Source organism: Ambystoma mexicanum, chromosome 5q, assembly GCF_040938575.1.
Source record: "Ambystoma mexicanum isolate Mex_15411 chromosome 5q, UKY_AmexF1_1, whole genome shotgun sequence".
Lineage (NCBI taxonomy): Eukaryota > Metazoa > Chordata > Amphibia > Caudata > Ambystomatidae > Ambystoma > Ambystoma mexicanum.
In genome coordinates this window covers 1,274,091,625-1,274,119,404 of record NC_090933.1, presented here as the reverse complement: position 1 = coordinate 1,274,119,404, position 27,780 = coordinate 1,274,091,625, and the positions used below count along the sequence as shown (strand labels likewise).

Here is a 27,780-nt window from a genome sequence, read left to right as displayed (position 1 = left end):
GGTGGCCTGTCGGCTCAGGAGGGCCATGGGCCCTGGGGGCCGACAGGCCAGTGGGCGCACTGCACCAGGCCTGCTCGCTATCCGACTGGGCCTGCAGGCTGGCGGCCAGGCCGGAATTTATGCAAATCTCGTGCGGAGCAGGGCCTGATGGGAGAAAGGACCTGTGCTGCAATGTGCCTCTTCTGCTGAGCTCTGCCTGCCGGAGCTTCCCCCTGAACGTGGGACAGGCAGCTCTGCAGGCGCTCGGGGCTTCCGGGAGGGCTAGGGCTGGGTCAGGGCCTGCCTTCTCACCCTCGCTTAGCGGGGATTCCAGAACAGGCCCAACCCCTGCCCTCTTGCTCGCAACTCATACTTACCTGGCAGGGGAGCATCTGTGATCAACAAGGCAGATCTCCCAGGGTGAGGCTCATCCATTGCACATCGGATTTGCTGACCCCTGCGATGTCCCCAAATGCGGGATACTCGACTGCATTATTTCTGGTAGTGGGGGACTGCGTTCGCGCTATCCCCTGATTTATTGGTCAAAGAAAGAAAAAGTTTAGTGTGCAGAGTCAGCTTGTTTACACACGGAGCCCCTGGTCTTGCAGCAGAGTTTCTTAAGTCACGTGTGTGAGTAGGTAGCCTCTGAATGTTGCTGCAGTCCAGAGGGCCAGCATTCACTGGAGGGGTCAAGTGCACAGGCGCCTAACCCCAGACTTGTGCGCCCCATGATATCAGGGGCCCCAGTAGTTCTTGAAGCCGCCCTGCCCCGCCCCGCCCGGGCTCTGTTATCACGGCCAGGCCCTCCAACCTTAAGAAGTCCCATCCAGCTCCTGGGGATTGGGGGGGGGGGGGTTCACTGGCTACCAGCTGCCGCCGGCCCCGTCCGAGCACCGATCGGGCACGATCGGGCGTTGCCTTCACGGCGTTGCCGTGTCCTGCTGGGGAGCACCCCACCCAAGACGCTCTTGTTAAGCGGGGTGGCCTGTCGGCTCAGGAGGGCCATGGGCCCTGGGGGCCGACAGGCCAGTGGGCGCACTGCACCAGGCCTGCTCGCTATCCGACTGGGCCTGCAGGCTGGGGGCCAGGCCGGAATGTATGCAAATCTCGGGCGGAGCAGGGCCTGATGGGAGAAAGGACCTGTGCTGCAATGTGCCTCTTCTGCTGAGCTCTGCCTGCCGGAGCTTCCCCCTGAACGTGGGACAGGCAGCTCTGCAGGCGCTCGGGGCTTCCGGGAGGGCTGGGGCTGGGTCAGGGCCTGCCTTCTCACCCTCGCTTAGCGGGGATTCCAGAACAGGCCCAACCCCTGCCCTCTTGCTCGCAACTCATACTTACCTGGCAGGGGAGCATCTGTGATCAACAAGGCAGATCTCCCAGGGTGAGGCTCATCCATTGCACATCGGATTTGCTGACCCCTGCGATGTCCCCAAATGCGGGATACTCGACTGCATTATTTCTGGTAGTGGGGGACTGCGTTCGCGCTATCCCCTGATTTATTGGTCAAAGAAAGAAAAAGTTTAGTGTGCAGAGTCAGCTTGTTTACACACGGAGCCCCTGGTCTTGCAGCAGAGTTTCTTAAGTCACGTGTGTGAGTAGGTAGCCTCTGAATGTTGCTGCAGTCCAGAGGGCCAGCATTCACTGGAGGGGTCAAGTGCACAGGCGCCTAGCACCGATCGGGCACGATCGGGCGTTGCCTTCACGGCGTTGCCGTGTCCTGCTGGGGAGCACCCCACCCAAGACGCTCTTGTTAAGCGGGGTGGCCTGTCGGCTCAGGAGGGCCATGGGCCCTGGGGGCCGACAGGCCAGTGGGCGCACTGCACCAGGCCTGCTCGCTATCCGACTGGGCCTGCAGGCTGGGGGCCAGGCCGGAATGTATGCAAATCTCGGGCGGAGCAGGGCCTGATGGGAGAAAGGACCTGTGCTGCAATGTGCCTCTTCTGCTGAGCTCTGCCTGCCGGAGCTTCCCCCTGAACGTGGGACAGGCAGCTCTGCAGGCGCTCGGGGCTTCCGGGAGGGCTGGGGCTGGGTCAGGGCCTGCCTTCTCACCCTCGCTTAGCGGGGATTCCAGAACAGGCCCAACCCCTGCCCTCTTGCTCGCAACTCATACTTACCTGGCAGGGGAGCATCTGTGATCAACAAGGCAGATCTCCCAGGGTGAGGCTCATCCATTGCACATCGGATTTGCTGACCCCTGCGATGTCCCCAAATGCGGGATACTCGACTGCATTATTTCTGGTAGTGGGGGACTGCGTTCGCGCTATCCCCTGATTTATTGGTCAAAGAAAGAAAAAGTTTAGTGTGCAGAGTCAGCTTGTTTACACACGGAGCCCCTGGTCTTGCAGCAGAGTTTCTTAAGTCACGTGTGTGAGTAGGTAGCCTCTGAATGTTGCTGCAGTCCAGAGGGCCAGCATTCACTGGAGGGGTCAAGTGCACAGGCGCCTAGCACCGATCGGGCACGATCGGGCGTTGCCTTCACGGCGTTGCCGTGTCCTGCTGGGGAGCACCCCACCCAAGACGCTCTTGTTAAGCGGGGTGGCCTGTCGGCTCAGGAGGGCCATGGGCCCTGGGGGCCGACAGGCCAGTGGGCGCACTGCACCAGGCCTGTTCGCTATCCGACTGGGCCTGCAGGCTGGGGGCCAGGCCGGAATGTATGCAAATCTCGGGCGGAGCAGGGCCTGATGGGAGAAAGGACCTGTGCTGCAATGTGCCTCTTCTGCTGAGCTCTGCCTGCCGGAGCTTCCCCCTGAACGTGGGACAGGCAGCTCTGCAGGCGCTCGGGGCTTCCGGGAGGGCTGGGGCTGGGTCAGGGCCTGCCTTCTCACCCTCGCTTAGCGGGGATTCCAGAACAGGCCCAACCCCTGCCCTCTTGCTCGCAACTCATACTTACCTGGCAGGGGAGCATCTGTGATCAACAAGGCAGATCTCCCAGGGTGAGGCTCATCCATTGCACATCGGATTTGCTGACCCCTGCGATGTCCCCAAATGCGGGATACTCGACTGCATTATTTCTGGTAGTGGGGGACTGCGTTCGCGCTATCCCCTGATTTATTGGTCAAAGAAAGAAAAAGTTTAGTGTGCAGAGTCAGCTTGTTTACACACGGAGCCCCTGGTCTTGCAGCAGAGTTTCTTAAGTCACGTGTGTGAGTAGGTAGCCTCTGAATGTTGCTGCAGTCCAGAGGGCCAGCATTCACTGGAGGGGTCAAGTGCACAGGCGCCTAGCACCGATCGGGCACGATCGGGCGTTGCCTTCACGGCGTTGCCGTGTCCTGCTGGGGAGCACCCCACCCAAGACGCTCTTGTTAAGCGGGGTGGCCTGTCGGCTCAGGAGGGCCATGGGCCCTGGGGGCCGACAGGCCAGTGGGCGCACTGCACCAGGCCTGCTCGCTATCCGACTGGGCCTGCAGGCTGGGGGCCAGGCCGGAATGTATGCAAATCTCGGGCGGAGCAGGGCCTGATGGGAGAAAGGACCTGTGCTGCAATGTGCCTCTTCTGCTGAGCTCTGCCTGCCGGAGCTTCCCCCTGAACGTGGGACAGGCAGCTCTGCAGGCGCTCGGGGCTTCCGGGAGGGCTGGGGCTGGGTCAGGGCCTGCCTTCTCACCCTCGCTTAGCGGGGATTCCAGAACAGGCCCAACCCCTGCCCTCTTGCTCGCAACTCATACTTACCTGGCAGGGGAGCATCTGTGATCAACAAGGCAGATCTCCCAGGGTGAGGCTCATCCATTGCACATCGGATTTGCTGACCCCTGCGATGTCCCCAAATGCGGGATACTCGACTGCATTATTTCTGGTAGTGGGGGACTGCGTTCGCGCTATCCCCTGATTTATTGGTCAAAGAAAGAAAAAGTTTAGTGTGCAGAGTCAGCTTGTTTACACACGGAGCCCCTGGTCTTGCAGCAGAGTTTCTTAAGTCACGTGTGTGAGTAGGTAGCCTCTGAATGTTGCTGCAGTCCAGAGGGCCAGCATTCACTGGAGGGGTCAAGTGCACAGGCGCCTAGCACCGATCGGGCACGATCGGGCGTTGCCTTCACGGCGTTGCCGTGTCCTGCTGGGGAGCACCCCACCCAAGACGCTCTTGTTAAGCGGGGTGGCCTGTCGGCTCAGGAGGGCCATGGGCCCTGGGGGCCGACAGGCCAGTGGGCGCACTGCACCAGGCCTGCTCGCTATCCGACTGGGCCTGCAGGCTGGGGGCCAGGCCGGAATGTATGCAAATCTCGGGCGGAGCAGGGCCTGATGGGAGAAAGGACCTGTGCTGCAATGTGCCTCTTCTGCTGAGCTCTGCCTGCCGGAGCTTCCCCCTGAACGTGGGACAGGCAGCTCTGCAGGCGCTCGGGGCTTCCGGGAGGGCTGGGGCTGGGTCAGGGCCTGCCTTCTCACCCTCGCTTAGCGGGGATTCCAGAACAGGCCCAACCCCTGCCCTCTTGCTCGCAACTCATACTTACCTGGCAGGGGAGCATCTGTGATCAACAAGGCAGATCTCCCAGGGTGAGGCTCATCCATTGCACATCGGATTTGCTGACCCCTGCGATGTCCCCAAATGCGGGATACTCGACTGCATTATTTCTGGTAGTGGGGGACTGCGTTCGCGCTATCCCCTGATTTATTGGTCAAAGAAAGAAAAAGTTTAGTGTGCAGAGTCAGCTTGTTTACACACGGAGCCCCTGGTCTTGCAGCAGAGTTTCTTAAGTCACGTGTGTGAGTAGGTAGCCTCTGAATGTTGCTGCAGTCCAGAGGGCCAGCATTCACTGGAGGGGTCAAGTGCACAGGCGCCTAGCACCGATCGGGCACGATCGGGCGTTGCCTTCACGGCGTTGCCGTGTCCTGCTGGGGAGCACCCCACCCAAGACGCTCTTGTTAAGCGGGGTGGCCTGTCGGCTCAGGAGGGCCATGGGCCCTGGGGGCCGACAGGCCAGTGGGCGCACTGCACCAGGCCTGCTCGCTATCCGACTGGGCCTGCAGGCTGGGGGCCAGGCCGGAATGTATGCAAATCTCGGGCGGAGCAGGGCCTGATGGGAGAAAGGACCTGTGCTGCAATGTGCCTCTTCTGCTGAGCTCTGCCTGCCGGAGCTTCCCCCTGAACGTGGGACAGGCAGCTCTGCAGGCGCTCGGGGCTTCCGGGAGGGCTGGGGCTGGGTCAGGGCCTGCCTTCTCACCCTCGCTTAGCGGGGATTCCAGAACAGGCCCAACCCCTGCCCTCTTGCTCGCAACTCATACTTACCTGGCAGGGGAGCATCTGTGATCAACAAGGCAGATCTCCCAGGGGGCAGCGCTGAAAAGCTGGAAGGAACGCCTGGCCAAGGTCAAACAGAAACTGGGTCTCTGGAGTCTCCGCAAACTGAGCATGGAAGGGAAGGCTCTGGTGCTGAGAAATGATGCGCTGCCTGTCCTGCAGTATGTGGCCCAAGCGTGGCCCCTCCAAGCCAGAGAGGCGCGGGCCATCAACGCCATGGTCTTCCACTTTGTCTGGGGCTCAAAGATGGACAGAGTTAAGAGATCATCCATGTACAAGGAACCGCGCAAAGGAGGGAAAGGAATCCCGGACCTCCCTACAAGACTGCGGGCCTGCTTCGCCTGCACCTGCGTCAGGATTTCCCTGGGCAACGCCAACAAGACCCACTCAGCCTACCTCCTTTTCCGCTTCTTCCTCACACCAACATGGAGGAGGCTAGGCTGGGACAAGTGGGAAAACAGGGCCCCGTACAACTGGACGCTCCCTTGGTACTACAGGGAGATGGAAAAGTTCATCGCAGATTTTGGCCTTCAGGGGGTGGTGCCTGCATTGTGGAACCCAAGGACAATCCACAACCTGATCAGGGCCCAAGACACCACAGATCCCATTGAGGACCTGCCAGCGGCCACAGTTACCCAGGTGTGGGAAAATGTGGCATCAAACAAACTCCTGAATATTCACAAGGACATCGCCTGGCTGACGGTGAGGGGGGCACTATCTGTGCGAGCATTCATGAACAGACGGGGCCTCTGCCCACACAGGAGCTGCCCAAGGGGGTGCCCGGCAGAGGAAACAGCGTACCACCTCTTCTGGGCATGCCCCTTTGCAAGGAAACTGCGCAGGGCCCTGAACACTGAGTTGAGTGCTCACATCCCGCCCCAAGACATTATACACCAGTCTGTGCTGTATGGACTCTTTGCACAGACCCACACAGTAGAGGCAATCCAGAACTGCTGGAGGACCCTCTGCTGCATGAAGGACATTCTCCTCTACGCAAGGAAACGCCTGGTCCTCAATGATGAGCTGCTGACAACCGAAGCCTGCCGCAGGATGGTCCACGGCCTGCTAAGAGACTACGAAATCAAGGACAGCCTGGAAGATGGGGGCCCTGAGTAAAACCCCCAGCCCAGGCAATCATCCAAAAATAAAATAAAGAAAAAGGGAACTCTTAGCCTACTCAGGCAAAACACGAACACTTTGCAAACCACAGACTCTGAACAGAAAATATATATGTACCCACCCAAATGCCCAAAGTAAAATTGAAACCACCCCTTCTGCTTTGAGGGGGGAATGTAATTGCCACAAAAGTCTTCTTATTGAATTGAATTTATTACCCTTGTATCATCTTTAAGCACTTAATAAAGATATTTTTACAAAAAAAAAAAAAAAAAAAAAACAAGGCAGATCTCCCAGGGTGAGGCTCATCCATTGCACATCGGATTTGCTGACCCCTGCGATGTCCCCAAATGCGGGATACTCGACTGCATTATTTCTGGTAGTGGGGGACTGCGTTCGCGCTATCCCCTGATTTATTGGTCAAAGAAAGAAAAAGTTTAGTGTGCAGAGTCAGCTTGTTTACACACGGAGCCCCTGGTCTTGCAGCAGAGTTTCTTAAGTCACGTGTGTGAGTAGGTAGCCTCTGAATGTTGCTGCAGTCCAGAGGGCCAGCATTCACTGGAGGGGTCAAGTGCACAGGCGCCTAGCACCGATCGGGCACGATCGGGCGTTGCCTTCACGGCGTTGCCGTGTCCTGCTGGGGAGCACCCCACCCAAGACGCTCTTGTTAAGCGGGGTGGCCTGTCGGCTCAGGAGGGCCATGGGCCCTGGGGGCCGACAGGCCAGTGGGCGCACTGCACCAGGCCTGCTCGCTATCCGACTGGGCCTGCAGGCTGGGGGCCAGGCCGGAATGTATGCAAATCTCGGGCGGAGCAGGGCCTGATGGGAGAAAGGACCTGTGCTGCAATGTGCCTCTTCTGCTGAGCTCTGCCTGCCGGAGCTTCCCCCTGAACGTGGGACAGGCAGCTCTGCAGGCGCTCGGGGCTTCCGGGAGGGCTGGGGCTGGGTCAGGGCCTGCCTTCTCACCCTCGCTTAGCGGGGATTCCAGAACAGGCCCAACCCCTGCCCTCTTGCTCGCAACTCATACTTACCTGGCAGGGGAGCATCTGTGATCAACAAGGCAGATCTCCCAGGGTGAGGCTCATCCATTGCACATCGGATTTGCTGACCCCTGCGATGTCCCCAAATGCGGGATACTCGACTGCATTATTTCTGGTAGTGGGGGACTGCGTTCGCGCTATCCCCTGATTTATTGGTCAAAGAAAGAAAAAGTTTAGTGTGCAGAGTCAGCTTGTTTACACACGGAGCCCCTGGTCTTGCAGCAGAGTTTCTTAAGTCACGTGTGTGAGTAGGTAGCCTCTGAATGTTGCTGCAGTCCAGAGGGCCAGCATTCACTGGAGGGGTCAAGTGCACAGGCGCCTAGCACCGATCGGGCACGATCGGGCGTTGCCTTCACGGCGTTGCCGTGTCCTGCTGGGGAGCACCCCACCCAAGACGCTCTTGTTAAGCGGGGTGGCCTGTCGGCTCAGGAGGGCCATGGGCCCTGGGGGCCGACAGGCCAGTGGGCGCACTGCACCAGGCCTGCTCGCTATCCGACTGGGCCTGCAGGCTGGGGGCCAGGCCGGAATGTATGCAAATCTCGGGCGGAGCAGGGCCTGATGGGAGAAAGGACCTGTGCTGCAATGTGCCTCTTCTGCTGAGCTCTGCCTGCCGGAGCTTCCCCCTGAACGTGGGACAGGCAGCTCTGCAGGCGCTCGGGGCTTCCGGGAGGGCTGGGGCTGGGTCAGGGCCTGCCTTCTCACCCTCGCTTAGCGGGGATTCCAGAACAGGCCCAACCCCTGCCCTCTTGCTCGCAACTCATACTTACCTGGCAGGGGAGCATCTGTGATCAACAAGGCAGATCTCCCAGGGTGAGGCTCATCCATTGCACATCGGATTTGCTGACCCCTGCGATGTCCCCAAATGCGGGATACTCGACTGCATTATTTCTGGTAGTGGGGGACTGCGTTCGCGCTATCCCCTGATTTATTGGTCAAAGAAAGAAAAAGTTTAGTGTGCAGAGTCAGCTTGTTTACACACGGAGCCCCTGGTCTTGCAGCAGAGTTTCTTAAGTCACGTGTGTGAGTAGGTAGCCTCTGAATGTTGCTGCAGTCCAGAGGGCCAGCATTCACTGGAGGGGTCAAGTGCACAGGCGCCTAGCACCGATCGGGCACGATCGGGCGTTGCCTTCACGGCGTTGCCGTGTCCTGCTGGGGAGCACCCCACCCAAGACGCTCTTGTTAAGCGGGGTGGCCTGTCGGCTCAGGAGGGCCATGGGCCCTGGGGGCCGACAGGCCAGTGGGCGCACTGCACCAGGCCTGCTCGCTATCCGACTGGGCCTGCAGGCTGGGGGCCAGGCCGGAATGTATGCAAATCTCGGGCGGAGCAGGGCCTGATGGGAGAAAGGACCTGTGCTGCAATGTGCCTCTTCTGCTGAGCTCTGCCTGCCGGAGCTTCCCCCTGAACGTGGGACAGGCAGCTCTGCAGGCGCTCGGGGCTTCCGGGAGGGCTGGGGCTGGGTCAGGGCCTGCCTTCTCACCCTCGCTTAGCGGGGATTCCAGAACAGGCCCAACCCCTGCCCTCTTGCTCGCAACTCATACTTACCTGGCAGGGGAGCATCTGTGATCAACAAGGCAGATCTCCCAGGGTGAGGCTCATCCATTGCACATCGGATTTGCTGACCCCTGCGATGTCCCCAAATGCGGGATACTCGACTGCATTATTTCTGGTAGTGGGGGACTGCGTTCGCGCTATCCCCTGATTTATTGGTCAAAGAAAGAAAAAGTTTAGTGTGCAGAGTCAGCTTGTTTACACACGGAGCCCCTGGTCTTGCAGCAGAGTTTCTTAAGTCACGTGTGTGAGTAGGTAGCCTCTGAATGTTGCTGCAGTCCAGAGGGCCAGCATTCACTGGAGGGGTCAAGTGCACAGGCGCCTAGCACCGATCGGGCACGATCGGGCGTTGCCTTCACGGCGTTGCCGTGTCCTGCTGGGGAGCACCCCACCCAAGACGCTCTTGTTAAGCGGGGTGGCCTGTCGGCTCAGGAGGGCCATGGGCCCTGGGGGCCGACAGGCCAGTGGGCGCACTGCACCAGGCCTGTTCGCTATCCGACTGGGCCTGCAGGCTGGGGGCCAGGCCGGAATGTATGCAAATCTCGGGCGGAGCAGGGCCTGATGGGAGAAAGGACCTGTGCTGCAATGTGCCTCTTCTGCTGAGCTCTGCCTGCCGGAGCTTCCCCCTGAACGTGGGACAGGCAGCTCTGCAGGCGCTCGGGGCTTCCGGGAGGGCTGGGGCTGGGTCAGGGCCTGCCTTCTCACCCTCGCTTAGCGGGGATTCCAGAACAGGCCCAACCCCTGCCCTCTTGCTCGCAACTCATACTTACCTGGCAGGGGAGCATCTGTGATCAACAAGGCAGATCTCCCAGGGTGAGGCTCATCCATTGCACATCGGATTTGCTGACCCCTGCGATGTCCCCAAATGCGGGATACTCGACTGCATTATTTCTGGTAGTGGGGGACTGCGTTCGCGCTATCCCCTGATTTATTGGTCAAAGAAAGAAAAAGTTTAGTGTGCAGAGTCAGCTTGTTTACACACGGAGCCCCTGGTCTTGCAGCAGAGTTTCTTAAGTCACGTGTGTGAGTAGGTAGCCTCTGAATGTTGCTGCAGTCCAGAGGGCCAGCATTCACTGGAGGGGTCAAGTGCACAGGCGCCTAGCACCGATCGGGCACGATCGGGCGTTGCCTTCACGGCGTTGCCGTGTCCTGCTGGGGAGCACCCCACCCAAGACGCTCTTGTTAAGCGGGGTGGCCTGTCGGCTCAGGAGGGCCATGGGCCCTGGGGGCCGACAGGCCAGTGGGCGCACTGCACCAGGCCTGCTCGCTATCCGACTGGGCCTGCAGGCTGGGGGCCAGGCCGGAATGTATGCAAATCTCGGGCGGAGCAGGGCCTGATGGGAGAAAGGACCTGTGCTGCAATGTGCCTCTTCTGCTGAGCTCTGCCTGCCGGAGCTTCCCCCTGAACGTGGGACAGGCAGCTCTGCAGGCGCTCGGGGCTTCCGGGAGGGCTGGGGCTGGGTCAGGGCCTGCCTTCTCACCCTCGCTTAGCGGGGATTCCAGAACAGGCCCAACCCCTGCCCTCTTGCTCGCAACTCATACTTACCTGGCAGGGGAGCATCTGTGATCAACAAGGCAGATCTCCCAGGGTGAGGCTCATCCATTGCACATCGGATTTGCTGACCCCTGCGATGTCCCCAAATGCGGGATACTCGACTGCATTATTTCTGGTAGTGGGGGACTGCGTTCGCGCTATCCCCTGATTTATTGGTCAAAGAAAGAAAAAGTTTAGTGTGCAGAGTCAGCTTGTTTACACACGGAGCCCCTGGTCTTGCAGCAGAGTTTCTTAAGTCACGTGTGTGAGTAGGTAGCCTCTGAATGTTGCTGCAGTCCAGAGGGCCAGCATTCACTGGAGGGGTCAAGTGCACAGGCGCCTAGCACCGATCGGGCACGATCGGGCGTTGCCTTCACGGCGTTGCCGTGTCCTGCTGGGGAGCACCCCACCCAAGACGCTCTTGTTAAGCGGGGTGGCCTGTCGGCTCAGGAGGGCCATGGGCCCTGGGGGCCGACAGGCCAGTGGGCGCACTGCACCAGGCCTGCTCGCTATCCGACTGGGCCTGCAGGCTGGGGGCCAGGCCGGAATGTATGCAAATCTCGGGCGGAGCAGGGCCTGATGGGAGAAAGGACCTGTGCTGCAATGTGCCTCTTCTGCTGAGCTCTGCCTGCCGGAGCTTCCCCCTGAACGTGGGACAGGCAGCTCTGCAGGCGCTCGGGGCTTCCGGGAGGGCTGGGGCTGGGTCAGGGCCTGCCTTCTCACCCTCGCTTAGCGGGGATTCCAGAACAGGCCCAACCCCTGCCCTCTTGCTCGCAACTCATACTTACCTGGCAGGGGAGCATCTGTGATCAACAAGGCAGATCTCCCAGGGTGAGGCTCATCCATTGCACATCGGATTTGCTGACCCCTGCGATGTCCCCAAATGCGGGATACTCGACTGCATTATTTCTGGTAGTGGGGGACTGCGTTCGCGCTATCCCCTGATTTATTGGTCAAAGAAAGAAAAAGTTTAGTGTGCAGAGTCAGCTTGTTTACACACGGAGCCCCTGGTCTTGCAGCAGAGTTTCTTAAGTCACGTGTGTGAGTAGGTAGCCTCTGAATGTTGCTGCAGTCCAGAGGGCCAGCATTCACTGGAGGGGTCAAGTGCACAGGCGCCTAGCACCGATCGGGCACGATCGGGCGTTGCCTTCACGGCGTTGCCGTGTCCTGCTGGGGAGCACCCCACCCAAGACGCTCTTGTTAAGCGGGGTGGCCTGTCGGCTCAGGAGGGCCATGGGCCCTGGGGGCCGACAGGCCAGTGGGCGCACTGCACCAGGCCTGCTCGCTATCCGACTGGGCCTGCAGGCTGGGGGCCAGGCCGGAATGTATGCAAATCTCGGGCGGAGCAGGGCCTGATGGGAGAAAGGACCTGTGCTGCAATGTGCCTCTTCTGCTGAGCTCTGCCTGCCGGAGCTTCCCCCTGAACGTGGGACAGGCAGCTCTGCAGGCGCTCGGGGCTTCCGGGAGGGCTGGGGCTGGGTCAGGGCCTGCCTTCTCACCCTCGCTTAGCGGGGATTCCAGAACAGGCCCAACCCCTGCCCTCTTGCTCGCAACTCATACTTACCTGGCAGGGGAGCATCTGTGATCAACAAGGCAGATCTCCCAGGGGGCAGCGCTGAAAAGCTGGAAGGAACGCCTGGCCAAGGTCAAACAGAAACTGGGTCTCTGGAGTCTCCGCAAACTGAGCATGGAAGGGAAGGCTCTGGTGCTGAGAAATGATGCGCTGCCTGTCCTGCAGTATGTGGCCCAAGCGTGGCCCCTCCAAGCCAGAGAGGCGCGGGCCATCAACGCCATGGTCTTCCACTTTGTCTGGGGCTCAAAGATGGACAGAGTTAAGAGATCATCCATGTACAAGGAACCGCGCAAAGGAGGGAAAGGAATCCCGGACCTCCCTACAAGACTGCGGGCCTGCTTCGCCTGCACCTGCGTCAGGATTTCCCTGGGCAACGCCAACAAGACCCACTCAGCCTACCTCCTTTTCCGCTTCTTCCTCACACCAACATGGAGGAGGCTAGGCTGGGACAAGTGGGAAAACAGGGCCCCGTACAACTGGACGCTCCCTTGGTACTACAGGGAGATGGAAAAGTTCATCGCAGATTTTGGCCTTCAGGGGGTGGTGCCTGCATTGTGGAACCCAAGGACAATCCACAACCTGATCAGGGCCCAAGACACCACAGATCCCATTGAGGACCTGCCAGCGGCCACAGTTACCCAGGTGTGGGAAAATGTGGCATCAAACAAACTCCTGAATATTCACAAGGACATCGCCTGGCTGACGGTGAGGGGGGCACTATCTGTGCGAGCATTCATGAACAGACGGGGCCTCTGCCCACACAGGAGCTGCCCAAGGGGGTGCCCGGCAGAGGAAACAGCGTACCACCTCTTCTGGGCATGCCCCTTTGCAAGGAAACTGCGCAGGGCCCTGAACACTGAGTTGAGTGCTCACATCCCGCCCCAAGACATTATACACCAGTCTGTGCTGTATGGACTCTTTGCACAGACCCACACAGTAGAGGCAATCCAGAACTGCTGGAGGACCCTCTGCTGCATGAAGGACATTCTCCTCTACGCAAGGAAACGCCTGGTCCTCAATGATGAGCTGCTGACAACCGAAGCCTGCCGCAGGATGGTCCACGGCCTGCTAAGAGACTACGAAATCAAGGACAGCCTGGAAGATGGGGGCCCTGAGTAAAACCCCCAGCCCAGGCAATCATCCAAAAATAAAATAAAGAAAAAGGGAACTCTTAGCCTACTCAGGCAAAACACGAACACTTTGCAAACCACAGACTCTGAACAGAAAATATATATGTACCCACCCAAATGCCCAAAGTAAAATTGAAACCACCCCTTCTGCTTTGAGGGGGGAATGTAATTGCCACAAAAGTCTTCTTATTGAATTGAATTTATTACCCTTGTATCATCTTTAAGCACTTAATAAAGATATTTTTACAAAAAAAAAAAAAAAAAAAAAACAAGGCAGATCTCCCAGGGTGAGGCTCATCCATTGCACATCGGATTTGCTGACCCCTGCGATGTCCCCAAATGCGGGATACTCGACTGCATTATTTCTGGTAGTGGGGGACTGCGTTCGCGCTATCCCCTGATTTATTGGTCAAAGAAAGAAAAAGTTTAGTGTGCAGAGTCAGCTTGTTTACACACGGAGCCCCTGGTCTTGCAGCAGAGTTTCTTAAGTCACGTGTGTGAGTAGGTAGCCTCTGAATGTTGCTGCAGTCCAGAGGGCCAGCATTCACTGGAGGGGTCAAGTGCACAGGCGCCTAGCACCGATCGGGCACGATCGGGCGTTGCCTTCACGGCGTTGCCGTGTCCTGCTGGGGAGCACCCCACCCAAGACGCTCTTGTTAAGCGGGGTGGCCTGTCGGCTCAGGAGGGCCATGGGCCCTGGGGGCCGACAGGCCAGTGGGCGCACTGCACCAGGCCTGCTCGCTATCCGACTGGGCCTGCAGGCTGGGGGCCAGGCCGGAATGTATGCAAATCTCGGGCGGAGCAGGGCCTGATGGGAGAAAGGACCTGTGCTGCAATGTGCCTCTTCTGCTGAGCTCTGCCTGCCGGAGCTTCCCCCTGAACGTGGGACAGGCAGCTCTGCAGGCGCTCGGGGCTTCCGGGAGGGCTGGGGCTGGGTCAGGGCCTGCCTTCTCACCCTCGCTTAGCGGGGATTCCAGAACAGGCCCAACCCCTGCCCTCTTGCTCGCAACTCATACTTACCTGGCAGGGGAGCATCTGTGATCAACAAGGCAGATCTCCCAGGGTGAGGCTCATCCATTGCACATCGGATTTGCTGACCCCTGCGATGTCCCCAAATGCGGGATACTCGACTGCATTATTTCTGGTAGTGGGGGACTGCGTTCGCGCTATCCCCTGATTTATTGGTCAAAGAAAGAAAAAGTTTAGTGTGCAGAGTCAGCTTGTTTACACACGGAGCCCCTGGTCTTGCAGCAGAGTTTCTTAAGTCACGTGTGTGAGTAGGTAGCCTCTGAATGTTGCTGCAGTCCAGAGGGCCAGCATTCACTGGAGGGGTCAAGTGCACAGGCGCCTAGCACCGATCGGGCACGATCGGGCGTTGCCTTCACGGCGTTGCCGTGTCCTGCTGGGGAGCACCCCACCCAAGACGCTCTTGTTAAGCGGGGTGGCCTGTCGGCTCAGGAGGGCCATGGGCCCTGGGGGCCGACAGGCCAGTGGGCGCACTGCACCAGGCCTGCTCGCTATCCGACTGGGCCTGCAGGCTGGCGGCCAGGCCGGAATTTATGCAAATCTCGTGCGGAGCAGGGCCTGATGGGAGAAAGGACCTGTGCTGCAATGTGCCTCTTCTGCTGAGCTCTGCCTGCCGGAGCTTCCCCCTGAACGTGGGACAGGCAGCTCTGCAGGCGCTCGGGGCTTCCGGGAGGGCTAGGGCTGGGTCAGGGCCTGCCTTCTCACCCTCGCTTAGCGGGGATTCCAGAACAGGCCCAACCCCTGCCCTCTTGCTCGCAACTCATACTTACCTGGCAGGGGAGCATCTGTGATCAACAAGGCAGATCTCCCAGGGTGAGGCTCATCCATTGCACATCGGATTTGCTGACCCCTGCGATGTCCCCAAATGCGGGATACTCGACTGCATTATTTCTGGTAGTGGGGGACTGCGTTCGCGCTATCCCCTGATTTATTGGTCAAAGAAAGAAAAAGTTTAGTGTGCAGAGTCAGCTTGTTTACACACGGAGCCCCTGGTCTTGCAGCAGAGTTTCTTAAGTCACGTGTGTGAGTAGGTAGCCTCTGAATGTTGCTGCAGTCCAGAGGGCCAGCATTCACTGGAGGGGTCAAGTGCACAGGCGCCTAGCACCGATCGGGCACGATCGGGCGTTGCCTTCACGGCGTTGCCGTGTCCTGCTGGGGAGCACCCCACCCAAGACGCTCTTGTTAAGCGGGGTGGCCTGTCGGCTCAGGAGGGCCATGGGCCCTGGGGGCCGACAGGCCAGTGGGCGCACTGCACCAGGCCTGCTCGCTATCCGACTGGGCCTGCAGGCTGGGGGCCAGGCCGGAATGTATGCAAATCTCGGGCGGAGCAGGGCCTGATGGGAGAAAGGACCTGTGCTGCAATGTGCCTCTTCTGCTGAGCTCTGCCTGCCGGAGCTTCCCCCTGAACGTGGGACAGGCAGCTCTGCAGGCGCTCGGGGCTTCCGGGAGGGCTGGGGCTGGGTCAGGGCCTGCCTTCTCACCCTCGCTTAGCGGGGATTCCAGAACAGGCCCAACCCCTGCCCTCTTGCTCGCAACTCATACTTACCTGGCAGGGGAGCATCTGTGATCAACAAGGCAGATCTCCCAGGGGGCAGCGCTGAAAAGCTGGAAGGAACGCCTGGCCAAGGTCAAACAGAAACTGGGTCTCTGGAGTCTCCGCAAACTGAGCATGGAAGGGAAGGCTCTGGTGCTGAGAAATGATGCGCTGCCTGTCCTGCAGTATGTGGCCCAAGCGTGGCCCCTCCAAGCCAGAGAGGCGCGGGCCATCAACGCCATGGTCTTCCACTTTGTCTGGGGCTCAAAGATGGACAGAGTTAAGAGATCATCCATGTACAAGGAACCGCGCAAAGGAGGGAAAGGAATCCCGGACCTCCCTACAAGACTGCGGGCCTGCTTCGCCTGCACCTGCGTCAGGATTTCCCTGGGCAACGCCAACAAGACCCACTCAGCCTACCTCCTTTTCCGCTTCTTCCTCACACCAACATGGAGGAGGCTAGGCTGGGACAAGTGGGAAAACAGGGCCCCGTACAACTGGACGCTCCCTTGGTACTACAGGGAGATGGAAAAGTTCATCGCAGATTTTGGCCTTCAGGGGGTGGTGCCTGCATTGTGGAACCCAAGGACAATCCACAACCTGATCAGGGCCCAAGACACCACAGATCCCATTGAGGACCTGCCAGCGGCCACAGTTACCCAGGTGTGGGAAAATGTGGCATCAAACAAACTCCTGAATATTCACAAGGACATCGCCTGGCTGACGGTGAGGGGGGCACTATCTGTGCGAGCATTCATGAACAGACGGGGCCTCTGCCCACACAGGAGCTGCCCAAGGGGGTGCCCGGCAGAGGAAACAGCGTACCACCTCTTCTGGGCATGCCCCTTTGCAAGGAAACTGCGCAGGGCCCTGAACACTGAGTTGAGTGCTCACATCCCGCCCCAAGACATTATACACCAGTCTGTGCTGTATGGACTCTTTGCACAGACCCACACAGTAGAGGCAATCCAGAACTGCTGGAGGACCCTCTGCTGCATGAAGGACATTCTCCTCTACGCAAGGAAACGCCTGGTCCTCAATGATGAGCTGCTGACAACCGAAGCCTGCCGCAGGATGGTCCACGGCCTGCTAAGAGACTACGAAATCAAGGACAGCCTGGAAGATGGGGGCCCTGAGTAAAACCCCCAGCCCAGGCAATCATCCAAAAATAAAATAAAGAAAAAGGGAACTCTTAGCCTACTCAGGCAAAACACGAACACTTTGCAAACCACAGACTCTGAACAGAAAATATATATGTACCCACCCAAATGCCCAAAGTAAAATTGAAACCACCCCTTCTGCTTTGAGGGGGGAATGTAATTGCCACAAAAGTCTTCTTATTGAATTGAATTTATTACCCTTGTATCATCTTTAAGCACTTAATAAAGATATTTTTACAAAAAAAAAAAAAAAAAAAAAACAAGGCAGATCTCCCAGGGTGAGGCTCATCCATTGCACATCGGATTTGCTGACCCCTGCGATGTCCCCAAATGCGGGATACTCGACTGCATTATTTCTGGTAGTGGGGGACTGCGTTCGCGCTATCCCCTGATTTATTGGTCAAAGAAAGAAAAAGTTTAGTGTGCAGAGTCAGCTTGTTTACACACGGAGCCCCTGGTCTTGCAGCAGAGTTTCTTAAGTCACGTGTGTGAGTAGGTAGCCTCTGAATGTTGCTGCAGTCCAGAGGGCCAGCATTCACTGGAGGGGTCAAGTGCACAGGCGCCTAGCACCGATCGGGCACGATCGGGCGTTGCCTTCACGGCGTTGCCGTGTCCTGCTGGGGAGCACCCCACCCAAGACGCTCTTGTTAAGCGGGGTGGCCTGTCGGCTCAGGAGGGCCATGGGCCCTGGGGGCCGACAGGCCAGTGGGCGCACTGCACCAGGCCTGCTCGCTATCCGACTGGGCCTGCAGGCTGGGGGCCAGGCCGGAATGTATGCAAATCTCGGGCGGAGCAGGGCCTGATGGGAGAAAGGACCTGTGCTGCAATGTGCCTCTTCTGCTGAGCTCTGCCTGCCGGAGCTTCCCCCTGAACGTGGGACAGGCAGCTCTGCAGGCGCTCGGGGCTTCCGGGAGGGCTGGGGCTGGGTCAGGGCCTGCCTTCTCACCCTCGCTTAGCGGGGATTCCAGAACAGGCCCAACCCCTGCCCTCTTGCTCGCAACTCATACTTACCTGGCAGGGGAGCATCTGTGATCAACAAGGCAGATCTCCCAGGGTGAGGCTCATCCATTGCACATCGGATTTGCTGACCCCTGCGATGTCCCCAAATGCGGGATACTCGACTGCATTATTTCTGGTAGTGGGGGACTGCGTTCGCGCTATCCCCTGATTTATTGGTCAAAGAAAGAAAAAGTTTAGTGTGCAGAGTCAGCTTGTTTACACACGGAGCCCCTGGTCTTGCAGCAGAGTTTCTTAAGTCACGTGTGTGAGTAGGTAGCCTCTGAATGTTGCTGCAGTCCAGAGGGCCAGCATTCACTGGAGGGGTCAAGTGCACAGGCGCCTAGCACCGATCGGGCACGATCGGGCGTTGCCTTCACGGCGTTGCCGTGTCCTGCTGGGGAGCACCCCACCCAAGACGCTCTTGTTAAGCGGGGTGGCCTGTCGGCTCAGGAGGGCCATGGGCCCTGGGGGCCGACAGGCCAGTGGGCGCACTGCACCAGGCCTGCTCGCTATCCGACTGGGCCTGCAGGCTGGCGGCCAGGCCGGAATTTATGCAAATCTCGTGCGGAGCAGGGCCTGATGGGAGAAAGGACCTGTGCTGCAATGTGCCTCTTCTGCTGAGCTCTGCCTGCCGGAGCTTCCCCCTGAACGTGGGACAGGCAGCTCTGCAGGCGCTCGGGGCTTCCGGGAGGGCTAGGGCTGGGTCAGGGCCTGCCTTCTCACCCTCGCTTAGCGGGGATTCCAGAACAGGCCCAACCCCTGCCCTCTTGCTCGCAACTCATACTTACCTGGCAGGGGAGCATCTGTGATCAACAAGGCAGATCTCCCAGGGTGAGGCTCATCCATTGCACATCGGATTTGCTGACCCCTGCGATGTCCCCAAATGCGGGATACTCGACTGCATTATTTCTGGTAGTGGGGGACTGCGTTCGCGCTATCCCCTGATTTATTGGTCAAAGAAAGAAAAAGTTTAGTGTGCAGAGTCAGCTTGTTTACACACGGAGCCCCTGGTCTTGCAGCAGAGTTTCTTAAGTCACGTGTGTGAGTAGGTAGCCTCTGAATGTTGCTGCAGTCCAGAGGGCCAGCATTCACTGGAGGGGTCAAGTGCACAGGCGCCTAACCCCAGACTTGTGCGCCCCATGATATCAGGGGCCCCAGTAGTTCTTGAAGCCGCCCTGCCCCGCCCCGCCCGGGCTCTGTTATCACGGCCAGGCCCTCCAACCTTAAGAAGTCCCATCCAGCTCCTGGGGATTGGGGGGGGGGGGGGGTTCACTGGCTACCAGCTGCCGCCGGCCCCGTCCGAGCACCGATCGGGCACGATCGGGCGTTGCCTTCACGGCGTTGCCGTGTCCTGCTGGGGAGCACCCCACCCAAGACGCTCTTGTTAAGCGGGGTGGCCTGTCGGCTCAGGAGGGCCATGGGCCCTGGGGGCCGACAGGCCAGTGGGCGCACTGCACCAGGCCTGCTCGCTATCCGACTGGGCCTGCAGGCTGGGGGCCAGGCCGGAATGTATGCAAATCTCGGGCGGAGCAGGGCCTGATGGGAGAAAGGACCTGTGCTGCAATGTGCCTCTTCTGCTGAGCTCTGCCTGCCGGAGCTTCCCCCTGAACGTGGGACAGGCAGCTCTGCAGGCGCTCGGGGCTTCCGGGAGGGCTGGGGCTGGGTCAGGGCCTGCCTTCTCACCCTCGCTTAGCGGGGATTCCAGAACAGGCCCAACCCCTGCCCTCTTGCTCGCAACTCATACTTACCTGGCAGGGGAGCATCTGTGATCAACAAGGCAGATCTCCCAGGGTGAGGCTCATCCATTGCACATCGGATTTGCTGACCCCTGCGATGTCCCCAAATGCGGGATACTCGACTGCATTATTTCTGGTAGTGGGGGACTGCGTTCGCGCTATCCCCTGATTTATTGGTCAAAGAAAGAAAAAGTTTAGTGTGCAGAGTCAGCTTGTTTACACACGGAGCCCCTGGTCTTGCAGCAGAGTTTCTTAAGTCACGTGTGTGAGTAGGTAGCCTCTGAATGTTGCTGCAGTCCAGAGGGCCAGCATTCACTGGAGGGGTCAAGTGCACAGGCGCCTAGCACCGATCGGGCACGATCGGGCGTTGCCTTCACGGCGTTGCCGTGTCCTGCTGGGGAGCACCCCACCCAAGACGCTCTTGTTAAGCGGGGTGGCCTGTCGGCTCAGGAGGGCCATGGGCCCTGGGGGCCGACAGGCCAGTGGGCGCACTGCACCAGGCCTGCTCGCTATCCGACTGGGCCTGCAGGCTGGGGGCCAGGCCGGAATGTATGCAAATCTCGGGCGGAGCAGGGCCTGATGGGAGAAAGGACCTGTGCTGCAATGTGCCTCTTCTGCTGAGCTCTGCCTGCCGGAGCTTCCCCCTGAACGTGGGACAGGCAGCTCTGCAGGCGCTCGGGGCTTCCGGGAGGGCTGGGGCTGGGTCAGGGCCTGCCTTCTCACCCTCGCTTAGCGGGGATTCCAGAACAGGCCCAACCCCTGCCCTCTTGCTCGCAACTCATACTTACCTGGCAGGGGAGCATCTGTGATCAACAAGGCAGATCTCCCAGGGTGAGGCTCATCCATTGCACATCGGATTTGCTGACCCCTGCGATGTCCCCAAATGCGGGATACTCGACTGCATTATTTCTGGTAGTGGGGGACTGCGTTCGCGCTATCCCCTGATTTATTGGTCAAAGAAAGAAAAAGTTTAGTGTGCAGAGTCAGCTTGTTTACACACGGAGCCCCTGGTCTTGCAGCAGAGTTTCTTAAGTCACGTGTGTGAGTAGGTAGCCTCTGAATGTTGCTGCAGTCCAGAGGGCCAGCATTCACTGGAGGGGTCAAGTGCACAGGCGCCTAGCACCGATCGGGCACGATCGGGCGTTGCCGTGTCCTGCTGGGGAGCACCCCACCCAAGACGCTCTTGTTAAGCGGGGTGGCCTGTCGGCTCAGGAGGGCCATGGGCCCTGGGGGCCGACAGGCCAGTGGGCGCACTGCACCAGGCCTGCTCGCTATCCGACTGGGCCTGCAGGCTGGGGGCCAGGCCGGAATGTATGCAAATCTCGGGCGGAGCAGGGCCTGATGGGAGAAAGGACCTGTGCTGCAATGTGCCTCTTCTGCTGAGCTCTGCCTGCCGGAGCTTCCCCCTGAACGTGGGACAGGCAGCTCTGCAGGCGCTCGGGGCTTCCGGGAGGGCTGGGGCTGGGTCAGGGCCTGCCTTCTCACCCTCGCTTAGCGGGGATTCCAGAACAGGCCCAACCCCTGCCCTCTTGCTCGCAACTCATACTTACCTGGCAGGGGAGCATCTGTGATCAACAAGGCAGATCTCCCAGGGTGAGGCTCATCCATTGCACATCGGATTTGCTGACCCCTGCGATGTCCCCAAATGCGGGATACTCGACTGCATTATTTCTGGTAGTGGGGGACTGCGTTCGCGCTATCCCCTGATTTATTGGTCAAAGAAAGAAAAAGTTTAGTGTGCAGAGTCAGCTTGTTTACACACGGAGCCCCTGGTCTTGCAGCAGAGTTTCTTAAGTCACGTGTGTGAGTAGGTAGCCTCTGAATGTTGCTGCAGTCCAGAGGGCCAGCATTCACTGGAGGGGTCAAGTGCACAGGCGCCTAGCACCGATCGGGCACGATCGGGCGTTGCCTTCACGGCGTTGCCGTGTCCTGCTGGGGAGCACCCCACCCAAGACGCTCTTGTTAAGCGGGGTGGCCTGTCGGCTCAGGAGGGCCATGGGCCCTGGGGGCCGACAGGCCAGTGGGCGCACTGCACCAGGCCTGCTCGCTATCCGACTGGGCCTGCAGGCTGGGGGCCAGGCCGGAATGTATGCAAATCTCGGGCGGAGCAGGGCCTGATGGGAGAAAGGACCTGTGCTGCAATGTGCCTCTTCTGCTGAGCTCTGCCTGCCGGAGCTTCCCCCTGAACGTGGGACAGGCAGCTCTGCAGGCGCTCGGGGCTTCCGGGAGGGCTGGGGCTGGGTCAGGGCCTGCCTTCTCACCCTCGCTTAGCGGGGATTCCAGAACAGGCCCAACCCCTGCCCTCTTGCTCGCAACTCATACTTACCTGGCAGGGGAGCATCTGTGATCAACAAGGCAGATCTCCCAGGGTGAGGCTCATCCATTGCACATCGGATTTGCTGACCCCTGCGATGTCCCCAAATGCGGGATACTCGACTGCATTATTTCTGGTAGTGGGGGACTGCGTTCGCGCTATCCCCTGATTTATTGGTCAAAGAAAGAAAAAGTTTAGTGTGCAGAGTCAGCTTGTTTACACACGGAGCCCCTGGTCTTGCAGCAGAGTTTCTTAAGTCACGTGTGTGAGTAGGTAGCCTCTGAATGTTGCTGCAGTCCAGAGGGCCAGCATTCACTGGAGGGGTCAAGTGCACAGGCGCCTAGCACCGATCGGGCACGATCGGGCGTTGCCTTCACGGCGTTGCCGTGTCCTGCTGGGGAGCACCCCACCCAAGACGCTCTTGTTAAGCGGGGTGGCCTGTCGGCTCAGGAGGGCCATGGGCCCTGGGGGCCGACAGGCCAGTGGGCGCACTGCACCAGGCCTGCTCGCTATCCGACTGGGCCTGCAGGCTGGGGGCCAGGCCGGAATGTATGCAAATCTCGGGCGGAGCAGGGCCTGATGGGAGAAAGGACCTGTGCTGCAATGTGCCTCTTCTGCTGAGCTCTGCCTGCCGGAGCTTCCCCCTGAACGTGGGACAGGCAGCTCTGCAGGCGCTCGGGGCTTCCGGGAGGGCTGGGGCTGGGTCAGGGCCTGCCTTCTCACCCTCGCTTAGCGGGGATTCCAGAACAGGCCCAACCCCTGCCCTCTTGCTCGCAACTCATACTTACCTGGCAGGGGAGCATCTGTGATCAACAAGGCAGATCTCCCAGGGTGAGGCTCATCCATTGCACATCGGATTTGCTGACCCCTGCGATGTCCCCAAATGCGGGATACTCGACTGCATTATTTCTGGTAGTGGGGGACTGCGTTCGCGCTATCCCCTGATTTATTGGTCAAAGAAAGAAAAAGTTTAGTGTGCAGAGTCAGCTTGTTTACACACGGAGCCCCTGGTCTTGCAGCAGAGTTTCTTAAGTCACGTGTGTGAGTAGGTAGCCTCTGAATGTTGCTGCAGTCCAGAGGGCCAGCATTCACTGGAGGGGTCAAGTGCACAGGCGCCTAGCACCGATCGGGCACGATCGGGCGTTGCCTTCACGGCGTTGCCGTGTCCTGCTGGGGAGCACCCCACCCAAGACGCTCTTGTTAAGCGGGGTGGCCTGTCGGCTCAGGAGGGCCATGGGCCCTGGGGGCCGACAGGCCAGTGGGCGCACTGCACCAGGCCTGCTCGCTATCCGACTGGGCCTGCAGGCTGGGGGCCAGGCCGGAATGTATGCAAATCTCGGGCGGAGCAGGGCCTGATGGGAGAAAGGACCTGTGCTGCAATGTGCCTCTTCTGCTGAGCTCTGCCTGCCGGAGCTTCCCCCTGAACGTGGGACAGGCAGCTCTGCAGGCGCTCGGGGCTTCCGGGAGGGCTGGGGCTGGGTCAGGGCCTGCCTTCTCACCCTCGCTTAGCGGGGATTCCAGAACAGGCCCAACCCCTGCCCTCTTGCTCGCAACTCATACTTACCTGGCAGGGGAGCATCTGTGATCAACAAGGCAGATCTCCCAGGGTGAGGCTCATCCATTGCACATCGGATTTGCTGACCCCTGCGATGTCCCCAAATGCGGGATACTCGACTGCATTATTTCTGGTAGTGGGGGACTGCGTTCGCGCTATCCCCTGATTTATTGGTCAAAGAAAGAAAAAGTTTAGTGTGCAGAGTCAGCTTGTTTACACACGGAGCCCCTGGTCTTGCAGCAGAGTTTCTTAAGTCACGTGTGTGAGTAGGTAGCCTCTGAATGTTGCTGCAGTCCAGAGGGCCAGCATTCACTGGAGGGGTCAAGTGCACAGGCGCCTAGCACCGATCGGGCACGATCGGGCGTTGCCTTCACGGCGTTGCCGTGTCCTGCTGGGGAGCACCCCACCCAAGACGCTCTTGTTAAGCGGGGTGGCCTGTCGGCTCAGGAGGGCCATGGGCCCTGGGGGCCGACAGGCCAGTGGGCGCACTGCACCAGGCCTGCTCGCTATCCGACTGGGCCTGCAGGCTGGGGGCCAGGCCGGAATGTATGCAAATCTCGGGCGGAGCAGGGCCTGATGGGATAAAGGACCTGTGCTGCAATGTGCCTCTTCTGCTGAGCTCTGCCTGCCGGAGCTTCCCCCTGAACGTGGGACAGGCAGCTCTGCAGGCGCTCGGGGCTTCCGGGAGGGCTGGGGCTGGGTCAGGGCCTGCCTTCTCACCCTCGCTTAGCGGGGATTCCAGAACAGGCCCAACCCCTGCCCTCTTGCTCGCAACTCATACTTACCTGGCAGGGGAGCATCTGTGATCAACAAGGCAGATCTCCCAGGGTGAGGCTCATCCATTGCACATCGGATTTGCTGACCCCTGCGATGTCCCCAAATGCGGGATACTCGACTGCATTATTTCTGGTAGTGGGGGACTGCGTTCGCGCTATCCCCTGATTTATTGGTCAAAGAAAGAAAAAGTTTAGTGTGCAGAGTCAGCTTGTTTACACACGGAGCCCCTGGTCTTGCAGCAGAGTTTCTTAAGTCACGTGTGTGAGTAGGTAGCCTCTGAATGTTGCTGCAGTCCAGAGGGCCAGCATTCACTGGAGGGGTCAAGTGCACAGGCGCCTAGCACCGATCGGGCACGATCGGGCGTTGCCTTCACGGCGTTGCCGTGTCCTGCTGGGGAGCACCCCACCCAAGACGCTCTTGTTAAGCGGGGTGGCCTGTCGGCTCAGGAGGGCCATGGGCCCTGTGGGCCGACAGGCCAGTGGGCGCACTGCACCAGGCCTGCTCGCTATCCGACTGGGCCTGCAGGCTGGGGGCCAGGCCGGAATGTATGCAAATCTCGGGCGGAGCAGGGCCTGATGGGAGAAAGGACCTGTGCTGCAATGTGCCTCTTCTGCTGAGCTCTGCCTGCCGGAGCTTCCCCCTGAACGTGGGACAGGCAGCTCTGCAGGCGCTCGGGGCTTCCGGGAGGGCTGGGGCTGGGTCAGGGCCTGCCTTCTCACCCTCGCTTAGCGGGGATTCCAGAACAGGCCCAACCCCTGCCCTCTTGCTCGCAACTCATACTTACCTGGCAGGGGAGCATCTGTGATCAACAAGGCAGATCTCCCAGGGTGAGGCTCATCCATTGCACATCGGATTTGCTGACCCCTGCGATGTCCCCAAATGCGGGATACTCGACTGCATTATTTCTGGTAGTGGGGGACTGCGTTCGCGCTATCCCCTGATTTATTGGTCAAAGAAAGAAAAAGTTTAGTGTGCAGAGTCAGCTTGTTTACACACGGAGCCCCTGGTCTTGCAGCAGAGTTTCTTAAGTCACGTGTGTGAGTAGGTAGCCTCTGAATGTTGCTGCAGTCCAGAGGGCCAGCATTCACTGGAGGGGTCAAGTGCACAGGCGCCTAGCACCGATCGGGCACGATCGGGCGTTGCCTTCACGGCGTTGCCGTGTCCTGCTGGGGAGCACCCCACCCAAGACGCTCTTGTTAAGCGGGGTGGCCTGTCGGCTCAGGAGGGCCATGGGCCCTGGGGGCCGACAGGCCAGTGGGCGCACTGCACCAGGCCTGCTCGCTATCCGACTGGGCCTGCAGGCTGGGGGCCAGGCCGGAATGTATGCAAATCTCGGGCGGAGCAGGGCCTGATGGGAGAAAGGACCTGTGCTGCAATGTGCCTCTTCTGCTGAGCTCTGCCTGCCGGAGCTTCCCCCTGAACGTGGGACAGGCAGCTCTGCAGGCGCTCGGGGCTTCCGGGAGGGCTGGGGCTGGGTCAGGGCCTGCCTTCTCACCCTCGCTTAGCGGGGATTCCAGAACAGGCCCAACCCCTGCCCTCTTGCTCGCAACTCATACTTACCTGGCAGGGGAGCATCTGTGATCAACAAGGCAGATCTCCCAGGGGGCAGCGCTGAAAAGCTGGAAGGAACGCCTGGCCAAGGTCAAACAGAAACTGGGTCTCTGGAGTCTCCGCAAACTGAGCATGGAAGGGAAGGCTCTGGTGCTGAGAAATGATGCGCTGCCTGTCCTGCAGTATGTGGCCCAAGCGTGGCCCCTCCAAGCCAGAGAGGCGCGGGCCATCAACGCCATGGTCTTCCACTTTGTCTGGGGCTCAAAGATGGACAGAGTTAAGAGATCATCCATGTACAAGGAACCGCGCAAAGGAGGGAAAGGAATCCCGGACCTCCCTACAAGACTGCGGGCCTGCTTCGCCTGCACCTGCGTCAGGATTTCCCTGGGCAACGCCAACAAGACCCACTCAGCCTACCTCCTTTTCCGCTTCTTCCTCACACCAACATGGAGGAGGCTAGGCTGGGACAAGTGGGAAAACAGGGCCCCGTACAACTGGACGCTCCCTTGGTACTACAGGGAGATGGAAAAGTTCATCGCAGATTTTGGCCTTCAGGGGGTGGTGCCTGCATTGTGGAACCCAAGGACAATCCACAACCTGATCAGGGCCCAAGACACCACAGATCCCATTGAGGACCTGCCAGCGGCCACAGTTACCCAGGTGTGGGAAAATGTGGCATCAAACAAACTCCTGAATATTCACAAGGACATCGCCTGGCTGACGGTGAGGGGGGCACTATCTGTGCGAGCATTCATGAACAGACGGGGCCTCTGCCCACACAGGAGCTGCCCAAGGGGGTGCCCGGCAGAGGAAACAGCGTACCACCTCTTCTGGGCATGCCCCTTTGCAAGGAAACTGCGCAGGGCCCTGAACACTGAGTTGAGTGCTCACATCCCGCCCCAAGACATTATACACCAGTCTGTGCTGTATGGACTCTTTGCACAGACCCACACAGTAGAGGCAATCCAGAACTGCTGGAGGACCCTCTGCTGCATGAAGGACATTCTCCTCTACGCAAGGAAACGCCTGGTCCTCAATGATGAGCTGCTGACAACCGAAGCCTGCCGCAGGATGGTCCACGGCCTGCTAAGAGACTACGAAATCAAGGACAGCCTGGAAGATGGGGGCCCTGAGTAAAACCCCCAGCCCAGGCAATCATCCAAAAATAAAATAAAGAAAAAGGGAACTCTTAGCCTACTCAGGCAAAACACGAACACTTTGCAAACCACAGACTCTGAACAGAAAATATATATGTACCCACCCAAATGCCCAAAGTAAAATTGAAACCACCCCTTCTGCTTTGAGGGGGGAATGTAATTGCCACAAAAGTCTTCTTATTGAATTGAATTTATTACCCTTGTATCATCTTTAAGCACTTAATAAAGATATTTTTACAAAAAAAAAAAAAAAAAAAAAAAAAAAAAAAACAAGGCAGATCTCCCAGGGTGAGGCTCATCCATTGCACATCGGATTTGCTGACCCCTGCGATGTCCCCAAATGCGGGATACTCGACTGCATTATTTCTGGTAGTGGGGGACTGCGTTCGCGCTATCCCCTGATTTATTGGTCAAAGAAAGAAAAAGTTTAGTGTGCAGAGTCAGCTTGTTTACACACGGAGCCCCTGGTCTTGCAGCAGAGTTTCTTAAGTCACGTGTGTGAGTAGGTAGCCTCTGAATGTTGCTGCAGTCCAGAGGGCCAGCATTCACTGGAGGGGTCAAGTGCACAGGCGCCTAGCACCGATCGGGCACGATCGGGCGTTGCCTTCACGGCGTTGCCGTGTCCTGCTGGGGAGCACCCCACCCAAGACGCTCTTGTTAAGCGGGGTGGCCTGTCGGCTCAGGAGGGCCATGGGCCCTGGGGGCCGACAGGCCAGTGGGCGCACTGCACCAGGCCTGCTCGCTATCCGACTGGGCCTGCAGGCTGGGGGCCAGGCCGGAATGTATGCAAATCTCGGGCGGAGCAGGGCCTGATGGGATAAAG

General features: G+C 59.1%; 24 non-coding genes and 4 pseudogenes across 24 annotated transcripts; all 28 read left to right on the top strand.

The window, feature by feature from the left end:
* Positions 1-348: 348 nt before the first annotated feature.
* LOC138499291 (U1 spliceosomal RNA) lies at positions 349-512 on the top strand. Its single transcript, XR_011279308.1, has one exon. It is a non-coding gene; the product is annotated as a U1 spliceosomal RNA (small nuclear RNA).
* Positions 513-1,306: 794 nt separating this feature from the next.
* LOC138499290 (U1 spliceosomal RNA) lies at positions 1,307-1,470 on the top strand. The gene has a single exon (XR_011279307.1). It is a non-coding gene; the product is annotated as a U1 spliceosomal RNA (small nuclear RNA).
* A 612-nt stretch (positions 1,471-2,082) lies between these two features.
* Positions 2,083-2,246, top strand: LOC138499289 (U1 spliceosomal RNA). Its single transcript, XR_011279306.1, has one exon. It is a non-coding gene; the product is annotated as a U1 spliceosomal RNA (small nuclear RNA).
* Positions 2,247-2,858: 612 nt separating this feature from the next.
* Positions 2,859-3,022, top strand: LOC138499288 (U1 spliceosomal RNA). The gene has a single exon (XR_011279305.1). It is a non-coding gene; the product is annotated as a U1 spliceosomal RNA (small nuclear RNA).
* A 612-nt stretch (positions 3,023-3,634) lies between these two features.
* LOC138499287 (U1 spliceosomal RNA) lies at positions 3,635-3,798 on the top strand. Its single transcript, XR_011279304.1, has one exon. It is a non-coding gene; the product is annotated as a U1 spliceosomal RNA (small nuclear RNA).
* A 612-nt stretch (positions 3,799-4,410) lies between these two features.
* Positions 4,411-4,574, top strand: LOC138499286 (U1 spliceosomal RNA). The gene has a single exon (XR_011279303.1). It is a non-coding gene; the product is annotated as a U1 spliceosomal RNA (small nuclear RNA).
* A 2,021-nt stretch (positions 4,575-6,595) lies between these two features.
* LOC138498990 (U1 spliceosomal RNA) lies at positions 6,596-6,733 on the top strand (annotated as a pseudogene).
* A 612-nt stretch (positions 6,734-7,345) lies between these two features.
* LOC138499284 (U1 spliceosomal RNA) lies at positions 7,346-7,509 on the top strand. Its single transcript, XR_011279301.1, has one exon. It is a non-coding gene; the product is annotated as a U1 spliceosomal RNA (small nuclear RNA).
* A 612-nt stretch (positions 7,510-8,121) lies between these two features.
* On the top strand, positions 8,122-8,285 carry LOC138499283 (U1 spliceosomal RNA). Its single transcript, XR_011279300.1, has one exon. It is a non-coding gene; the product is annotated as a U1 spliceosomal RNA (small nuclear RNA).
* Positions 8,286-8,897: 612 nt separating this feature from the next.
* LOC138499281 (U1 spliceosomal RNA) lies at positions 8,898-9,061 on the top strand. Its single transcript, XR_011279299.1, has one exon. It is a non-coding gene; the product is annotated as a U1 spliceosomal RNA (small nuclear RNA).
* A 612-nt stretch (positions 9,062-9,673) lies between these two features.
* On the top strand, positions 9,674-9,837 carry LOC138499280 (U1 spliceosomal RNA). Its single transcript, XR_011279298.1, has one exon. It is a non-coding gene; the product is annotated as a U1 spliceosomal RNA (small nuclear RNA).
* Positions 9,838-10,449: 612 nt separating this feature from the next.
* LOC138499279 (U1 spliceosomal RNA) lies at positions 10,450-10,613 on the top strand. Its single transcript, XR_011279297.1, has one exon. It is a non-coding gene; the product is annotated as a U1 spliceosomal RNA (small nuclear RNA).
* A 612-nt stretch (positions 10,614-11,225) lies between these two features.
* On the top strand, positions 11,226-11,389 carry LOC138499277 (U1 spliceosomal RNA). The gene has a single exon (XR_011279296.1). It is a non-coding gene; the product is annotated as a U1 spliceosomal RNA (small nuclear RNA).
* A 2,021-nt stretch (positions 11,390-13,410) lies between these two features.
* Positions 13,411-13,548, top strand: LOC138498989 (U1 spliceosomal RNA; annotated as a pseudogene).
* A 612-nt stretch (positions 13,549-14,160) lies between these two features.
* LOC138499276 (U1 spliceosomal RNA) lies at positions 14,161-14,324 on the top strand. Its single transcript, XR_011279295.1, has one exon. It is a non-coding gene; the product is annotated as a U1 spliceosomal RNA (small nuclear RNA).
* Positions 14,325-14,936: 612 nt separating this feature from the next.
* LOC138499275 (U1 spliceosomal RNA) lies at positions 14,937-15,100 on the top strand. The gene has a single exon (XR_011279294.1). It is a non-coding gene; the product is annotated as a U1 spliceosomal RNA (small nuclear RNA).
* A 2,021-nt stretch (positions 15,101-17,121) lies between these two features.
* On the top strand, positions 17,122-17,259 carry LOC138498988 (U1 spliceosomal RNA; annotated as a pseudogene).
* A 612-nt stretch (positions 17,260-17,871) lies between these two features.
* On the top strand, positions 17,872-18,035 carry LOC138499274 (U1 spliceosomal RNA). Its single transcript, XR_011279293.1, has one exon. It is a non-coding gene; the product is annotated as a U1 spliceosomal RNA (small nuclear RNA).
* Positions 18,036-18,647: 612 nt separating this feature from the next.
* On the top strand, positions 18,648-18,811 carry LOC138499273 (U1 spliceosomal RNA). The gene has a single exon (XR_011279292.1). It is a non-coding gene; the product is annotated as a U1 spliceosomal RNA (small nuclear RNA).
* A 796-nt stretch (positions 18,812-19,607) lies between these two features.
* LOC138499270 (U1 spliceosomal RNA) lies at positions 19,608-19,771 on the top strand. Its single transcript, XR_011279290.1, has one exon. It is a non-coding gene; the product is annotated as a U1 spliceosomal RNA (small nuclear RNA).
* A 612-nt stretch (positions 19,772-20,383) lies between these two features.
* Positions 20,384-20,547, top strand: LOC138499269 (U1 spliceosomal RNA). The gene has a single exon (XR_011279289.1). It is a non-coding gene; the product is annotated as a U1 spliceosomal RNA (small nuclear RNA).
* A 598-nt stretch (positions 20,548-21,145) lies between these two features.
* LOC138499268 (U1 spliceosomal RNA) lies at positions 21,146-21,309 on the top strand. The gene has a single exon (XR_011279288.1). It is a non-coding gene; the product is annotated as a U1 spliceosomal RNA (small nuclear RNA).
* A 612-nt stretch (positions 21,310-21,921) lies between these two features.
* LOC138499267 (U1 spliceosomal RNA) lies at positions 21,922-22,085 on the top strand. The gene has a single exon (XR_011279287.1). It is a non-coding gene; the product is annotated as a U1 spliceosomal RNA (small nuclear RNA).
* A 612-nt stretch (positions 22,086-22,697) lies between these two features.
* LOC138499266 (U1 spliceosomal RNA) lies at positions 22,698-22,861 on the top strand. The gene has a single exon (XR_011279286.1). It is a non-coding gene; the product is annotated as a U1 spliceosomal RNA (small nuclear RNA).
* Positions 22,862-23,473: 612 nt separating this feature from the next.
* Positions 23,474-23,637, top strand: LOC138499265 (U1 spliceosomal RNA). The gene has a single exon (XR_011279285.1). It is a non-coding gene; the product is annotated as a U1 spliceosomal RNA (small nuclear RNA).
* Positions 23,638-24,249: 612 nt separating this feature from the next.
* On the top strand, positions 24,250-24,413 carry LOC138499264 (U1 spliceosomal RNA). The gene has a single exon (XR_011279284.1). It is a non-coding gene; the product is annotated as a U1 spliceosomal RNA (small nuclear RNA).
* A 612-nt stretch (positions 24,414-25,025) lies between these two features.
* LOC138499263 (U1 spliceosomal RNA) lies at positions 25,026-25,189 on the top strand. The gene has a single exon (XR_011279283.1). It is a non-coding gene; the product is annotated as a U1 spliceosomal RNA (small nuclear RNA).
* Positions 25,190-27,220: 2,031 nt separating this feature from the next.
* On the top strand, positions 27,221-27,358 carry LOC138498978 (U1 spliceosomal RNA; annotated as a pseudogene).
* The last annotated feature ends 422 nt before the right edge of the window (positions 27,359-27,780 follow it).